At 51.2% G+C, this 7,408-nt stretch overlaps 1 protein-coding gene across 1 annotated transcript in view; it reads right to left on the bottom strand.

Moving 5' to 3' along the window:
* Window positions 1-707, bottom strand: part of NR2C2AP (nuclear receptor 2C2-associated protein) — a 20,140-nt gene extending 19,433 nt beyond the window's left edge. Inside the window, exon 1 of the mRNA XM_015428373.1 lies at window positions 523-707. The gene's annotated coding sequence lies outside the window, so the exon portion shown is untranslated. The remainder of the gene's footprint in view (window positions 1-522) is intronic.
* Window positions 708-7,408: the final 6,701 nt, after the last annotated feature.

The raw sequence follows: 7,408 nt of genomic DNA on the forward strand, positions 1-7,408 counted from the left end.
ACATTTAACATTGGTTTTATACTCAGAACAAATCTCCTTTTGGAGTGACCAGCCCCGTAGCTAGGGAATTTTTTTGGGAGGAGGCCTCGGGGGTCCCACCAGCTAATTAAATGGAAGTACAGTGCAGGTGGTAAGTTGGAGCACTTTGGGGGCGGCCGGGAGTGAGGGGGCCCAGAAGAAACACTAGGGGGCCAGGCCCCGTGGGCCCCATGTTGGCTACGGGCCAGAGTCCTGGCCTTTTCACTTCGCTTTATATTGAACTGCTCAGTTTCACTACAGCAGCCGTTCTAGGATTTAGCGACAGTGCGGCGTAATGGTCGGAGCAAGAGGCCAGGGGGAGACCTGGGAAACTTGCGCCGCCACCTTAGAGGAGTGACTGACGGCAGAGATCTGGCTGCTTTGCGAGGTTGGCGTGAGGTTAACGTGGAAGAAAGGAGGCTCGCATACAGACTGTCCCCCCGAGCTCCATAGACGAAAGGCAGGATTAAAAAATGCAGCAGAAAGATATAATTCTCTACGCACCTCGGGATCGTCGCAAATCAGCCTATTAGAATCTTGCACGAATAAACATGCAAAGGGAGAAGAAAAGGAAACAAGCCGCCCAACGTCGCCAGGACATCAAACAGCGACGCAGAGAAGCAACTGCAGAATGCAGCATTCGTTTAAAACACCGGTCGGCGGTTTCACTCGTGTTAGTTGCCTATCCTCACGTGTCTTCTTTCTCTCCTCCCAGGAAGCAAACGACAGAGGAAGAAAGGAGGGGATTGCACTTTGCAATTGGCGACATGGCTTCCTGTTTCCTGGCCCTCGTGGGTCTTCTTAAAGAGACATTAGCCCAAAAGTCTGCAAGCGAAATTCGTGTTTTTTAAATGCGTCTCATCAGGACCTATCCTATTCCTGGCCACCAGATGGCGCTGGCGGAGCGCGGCGAAAACAAATAGGAAACTAATTCCCAGAAGGCGGAGAAGGGAGCCGCTGTTAATGTCTTGCAAATGTGTCCCTACCAGCGCCCTTATTCCGTTAACTGATTGAAGCCTCTTCCTGTAGGAGCAAAATAGTAAAGAGCCTGGTAGTAGCACCTTTAAGACTAACAAACTTCACCATAGCATAAGCTTTCGAGAAACACAGCTCTCTTCGTCTCTGATGCGTCTGACGAAGATATCTGTGTTTCTCGAAAGCTTATGCTATGATGAAGTTTGTTAGTCTTTTTTGTAAATGGATTTTTAAATTATTTTCTCTTAAAAGGGTGGGATAAAAGGTAAAGGTTCCCTTGCTCGAAAGCCAGTCGAATCCGGGTTGCGGTGCAAGCCGAAGGGCCAGCGCTGTCTGAAGACGTTTCCGTGGTCATGTGGCCGGCATGACTAAACACTGAGGCGCACGGAATGCTGTTACCTTCCCACCAAAGTGGTACCTATTTATCTACTTGCAATTTCTTGCTTTTGAACTGCGAGGTTGGCAGGAGTTGTAACTAGAGACGGGAGCTCCCTCTATCATGCGGCACCCGGGTCTCAAACGGCTGAACTACTGACCTTCCACAGCCTGCAGTTCAGCGTCTTAACCACTTCAGCCACCGCAGCTCCTTAAAAGGGTGGGATACAGAAGGGAAAAAAGGTAGGGGAGAAATATAGATGCATCAAATTTGTATAGTGAAATGAATTGTTAGGTACAACAAGTAACATTAGATCTATTACCAAAGGTGTTACATGTTTCAAAAATAAAAGCTAACAATAAAACTTGAATATTACAAAATTACAGAATTTGGGATACATTCTCTCTTTAAAGTTTGTTAGCCTTAAAGGTGCTCCTGAGCTTTTCACTATTTTGCAGCAACAGACAAACGTGGCTCACGCCTCTGGATCTATGTGTAGGAGTAGTCTACCTTAAGATTAAAAAGGTAAAGGTTCCCTTGCTCGAAAGCCAGTCGAATCCGACTCTAGGGTTGTGGCGCTCATCTCTGTTTCCAAGCCGAAGAGCCAGCGCTGTCCGAAGACATTTCCGTGGTCATGTGGCCGGCATGGCTAAACAGCGAGGCGCACGGAACGCTGTTACCTTAAGATTACTGAATACTGAATGATGAACTTTCAACTCTTACGAGAGACCCAAGAAGACTGAAATCAGCCTAGACCAGGAACAGATATTTCTTCCCATCCATGGTTGCCAACTCCAGGATGGGAAATATCTGGCGATTTTGGGGGGGGGTGGAGCCTGGGGTCTGGGGAGGGGAGAGACCTCAGCAGGGAATCTTGCCATGCAGTCCAGTTTCCAAAGCAGACGTTTCCCCACAGGGGAACTGATCTCTCTACAGAAGAAGAAGAGAAGAAGAGATTGGATTTATACCCCGCCCTTCACTTGGAGTCTCACAGCGGCTTACAAACTCCTTTCCCTTCCCCTCTCCACAACAGACACCCTGTGAGGTGGGTGGGGCTGAGAGACCACAAACTGCTCTTTTTCAAGGACAGCTCTTATCAGAACTACGGCTTGCCCAAGGTCACACAAGCAGGTGCAGCTGGAGGAGTGGGGAATCAAACCTGGTTCTCCCAGATTAGAGTCCGCGAACTTAACCACTACACCAAACTGGCTCAACAGATCAGTTGTTATTTCTGAAGATCTCCAGGCTTCCGGTTTTTCCCGGAAGTGATGTAATGGCACTCATTGTGTCGCCCCCCCCCCAAGACTCTGCTCCCAAACCTCGCACCAGTTACCAGGCAGTGTAGGGTGGCCAGGTAGGGAAGGCCTGGCCCAGCAACACAGCACCATCACTTCCGGCACCCGCCGTAAGTAGGGTTGGCAGTCCCCAGGTCCCAGCTGGCTGGCGGCAGGCAGAATCCCCCAAAAGAAAGAACCCAACCCTGTCAGGCCGCTGGCTGCCATTACTGTACATCAGGGGTCCTTTCCTACAGGAGCGCACAGGAGCGGAGCTCTGGCAGTCAAGAGCCCAGGGGGCGGGCACATGCAACAAGCCCCACCCCCTGCTCCCAGCCGCCCTCAGTCAGAGCAAGAAGCAGCCAGGTAAGTTGCAGAACCCCTCCCCCCGGTCCAAAACAGTCCAGTGGCACCTTTAAGGCCAAGTTTTATTCAGGTACAAGCTCTCCCTCCTCTGCGAGGACAGATCTGCATGTCCCCCCCCCCAATAGCTAGCCATCCAAAACAGTCCAGTGGAGCCTGAGCGGTGGGTGTTGCCTTCTGACACACTTCCGGTGATGTCAGGGGTGTGTGGCATATGCAAATGAGCTCCTGCACCTCTTTTTCTACGAAATTACCCCTGCTGCACATGATATGTTGAAAGGCAGGCCTCAGTCTCCACCTCCTCACAGGGCTACAGAAAGCCACCTTCAGCCTTTGGTGGAACAGAGCCTGAGCTCCTTGCCAATGCTCCCTCTAAGCTGTAGAGTCTTGTGAGTGAAAATTCTACTTTGTGAGCTGCCGGCATTAAAGTTGTGAGCCAGCAATTTGGCTTCTGCATAAATTAGTTTGCTCTGGAGCCCTCCTTCCTGAGCCAAGACAAAAATGTGTGAATCAGAGGTGTGGAGCTCACACTAACTCAGCTCAGAGGGAACACTGCCGTGTCGGTCCCAGCAGCCCCAAACCACTCACACATCAGCTTGTAGACCACAGTCTCTGTGCATTGATGTCAGGAAGGGGCATGGTTGGTTGTAATCTGGTGTAGTGGTGAAGTGCGCGGACGCAAATCTGGGAGAGCCGGGTTTGATTACCCACTCCTCCACTTGCAGCTGCTGGATGACCTTGGGCAAGCCACAGTTCTGACAAGAGCTGCCCTTGAAAAAGAGCCATTTCTGTCAGAGCTCTCTCAGCCCCACCTCCCTCACAGGGTGTCTGTTGTGGGGAGGGGGAGGGAAAGGAGATTGTAAGCCGCTCTGAGTCTCCTTTGGGTAGTGAAGGGCGGGGTAGAAATCCAATCTCCTCCTCCTCCTCCTCTTCTTCTTCTTCTTCGGCATCCATTTTCTCCAGGGAAACTGACCTGTAGTATGCAGATGAGCTATTTTTTAAAATTTATTTATTTTTATTTATACCCCGCCGTCCCCACATAGCTGGCTCAGGGCGGGTTCCATCATACCAAGTGAAGAACAGGAAACCAAATCCTCCTTCATTGAGTGGGAGAGCCAGTTTGGTGTAGCGGTTAAGTACGCGGACTCTAATCTGGGAGAACCGGGTTTGATTCCCCACTCCTCTACTTGCAGCTGCTGGATGACCTTGGGTGAGCCGTAGCTCTGACAAGAGCTGTCCTTAAAAAGAGCAGTTTCCGTCAGAGCTCTCTCAGCCCCACCTCCCTCACAGGGTGTCTGCTGTGGGGAGGGGAAGGGAAAGGAGTTTGTAAGGCGCTCTGAGACACCTTTGGGTAGTGAAGGGCGGGGTATAAATCCAATCTCTTCTTCTCTTCTGCTGGTACATTTCCTAGTTCTACTGCTTTGGGTTGTCAGATCCAGGCTGGGAAATTCCTGGAGATTTGGGGGCGGTGCGTGGGGAGGCCTGATTTGTGCAGGGGAGGGACCTCGGTGGGATATAATGCCATAAAGAGTCCCACCCTCTGAGGCAGCTATTTCCTGACCTCTGTGGTTTGGAGGCAGGGGTTCCCAGACCTCCAACTGGGTTGATTTCAGGAAGCCCCACCCTGAACAGCCCCCTCTGACATCAACGTGGTCGGCGCAATGACGTCACCCAGAAGTGACATCGTCACGCCGGGCATGCCACCCTGGCGTTTTGCCCAGAAACTCTATGGTTGCCTTCTATGGTAACCATAGAGTTTCGGCCAAAATGCTAGAGCGTCGACACGTCAACGTGCCCGGCACACGCACGAAGACTCTAGGATGGACTGGGAGGGCCCCCCTCCTAAAATCCAGGTAAGACCTGGCAACCTTATCCAGAGATCAGTTGTAATTTTGGGAGTTTTCCGGGCCCTGCTTGGAAGCCGACAACTCTGTGAGTGAGCTGGGCACTCCCCAGACACGGAAACAATTAACACACACACCCCGCCGCCCACCGCCTTCTTTCTGCTTTGCAGTATAAAAGCTCTTTTTGCAAGGATTTGGCTGTCGTATTTGGAAACCGGGATCTTTTCCAGGGCTATTTGTCCCTGGGATTTCCAGCTTGGGTTGCCCGTTTGAAAGGAACCACAGGACCCAAGCGGAATGGCACCGGAGGTGTGGCTCCTGGGGGGATCTAGAAGATCACGGGCAGACTCAGAACAGAGTTTAGGAGGCGAGGGGCGGAGCCTTCCCAAATCCGGTGGGAGATTTATTTATTTTGGTCCGGACTTCGGGCTCCGATACAGAGACCCTAAATATGGTTTTGTTGGTTGGGCCAAAGCTCCGCTGCATGTTTGGAAACCTTGCCTCTTTCTTGCCAGAGGACTAAATTGCTAATTGCGGTTTCTCAAATTAGCGTTCTGTCATCCTTTGTTCTCCCACCCCGGGCAGCCTTGTGAGAGAGGCGGGATTGTTTCTAGTGTCTTTGCCTCCCCCCCGCCACAGCTGATATCATGATAATTGAAGGTTTGCCTTTTGGGTGCCCACGTTGGTTCCTCTTGTTAACATTTGGCCGTCCCGCACGAAGAGGAACAAGGAGCTGCGGTGGCTCAAGTGGTTAAAACGCTGAACTGCAGGCTGTGGAAGATCGGTAGTTCAGCAGTTCGAGACCCGAGTGTGCCACATGACGGAGTGAGCTCCCGTCTCTAGTTCCAGCTCCTGCCAACCTAGCAGTTCGAAAGCAAGAAATTGCAAGCAGATAAATAGGGACCACTTCAGTGGGAAGGGAACAGCGTTCCGTGCTCCTTGGTGTTTAGTCATGCCGGCCACATGACCACGGAAATGTCTTTGGACAGTGCTGGCTCTTCGGCTTGGAAACGGAGATGAGCACCGCAACCCTAGAATCGGATTCGACTGGCTTTCGAGCAAGGGAACCTTTACCTTGACACGAAGAGATGATGGAGCCATAAAACGATGTGAATTCTAGAGATCGAGGACAGCAGAAGGACACAGGCGGGGAGAGAAAGAACTGGGGCAGGTTTGTCAGTCTCCAAGTGGTGGCTCAAGACCTCCTTGAATGGCAGCTGGTCTCCAGGTTATGTCTGGGTATCAGCCGATTTATTTTATTTTATTTATTTTTATTTATTTATTGTTTGCCTTTATATCCTGCTCATCCCGCGTGCAGGCTCAGGGCGGGTAACATCATTGAAATAAATACAATCTCAGTTTAAAACATTAAATATCAAAACACAAGAGAACATGATAACAATTAAAACAATGGGCACAGCTTGGAAGAGCATAAATTGGCTATAAAATTCTGATGGTATCATGGGTTAAAGGCCAGTTTATTTATTTGTTTGTTTGTTAAATTTGTATCCCGCCCTTCCAACATGGGCTCCGGGTGGCGAACATAGAGGCAAATGCCATACATAAAACAATAAGTTCAGCTCAGATGTTTAACCAGAGGATAAATCCCCTGTGCCACCGCTCCCCCTCCAATAACATGGCAATAACAATAACACACTCTGAGTAAACACAATTGTCTCTGCTCAATTGATGTTACACTATAACTGTCCTCCCCGTACCAGGGCCAGTCCACCTCATGATGGTAAAACGGTGGTGGTACAATGGCGGTGGCGGCCCCTACTCGAAAGCCTGGTGGAAGAGCTCCGTCTTACAGGCCCTGCGGAACTGCATAAGGTCCCGCAGGGCCCTGATCTCCTCCGGGAGCTCTTTCCACCAGGTAGGGGCCGCCACCGAAAAAGCCCTGGCCCTGGCTGCAGCATATTTAACTACCTTGGGGGCTGGGATAACCAACTGATGTTGCCCCCCTGACCGAAGTGCCCTTGGGGGAACATATGGGGAAAGGCGGTCCCTTAGGTAAGCCGGACCCTGGCAATATAGGGCTTTAAAGGTAAGAACCAGCACTTTGAAAGTACGCTATTGGCAGCCAGTGCAGCGTCTTCAGCACAGGCTGGATATGTTCCCGCCTAGTGAGACCCATCAGCAGCCTGGCTGCCGCATTCTGCACTAGCTGCAGTTGTCGGTGGTCATTGACAGGCACTGCCTCAAGCTCCATATTGCAGACCCTGTGGAAACAAAGAAGACCCCGCAGGGCCCTGGTCTCAGTAGGGAGCATGTTCCACCAGGCTGGGGTCAGGACAGAGAAAGCCCTGGCCCGGGTCAAGGCAAGACGGGTGTCCCTCGGGCCAGGGACCACCAGGAGCTGTTGATCTTTTGAGCGCAGCGCTCTTCAGCAGGGGTCATTTCGTAGAAAAAGAGGTGCAGGAGCTCATTAGCATAACTCATTAGCATAACTCATTTGCATATGCCACACCCCCTGACATCACCGGAAGTGTGTCAGAAGGCAACACCCACCGCTCAGGCTCCACTGGACTGTTTTGGATTGCTAGCTATTGGGGGGG

The sequence above is a fragment of the Gekko japonicus genome, unplaced genomic scaffold (genome assembly GCF_001447785.1).
Source record: "Gekko japonicus isolate JY-2015 unplaced genomic scaffold, Gekko_japonicus_V1.1 scaffold5368, whole genome shotgun sequence".
Classification (NCBI taxonomy): domain Eukaryota; kingdom Metazoa; phylum Chordata; class Lepidosauria; order Squamata; family Gekkonidae; genus Gekko; species Gekko japonicus.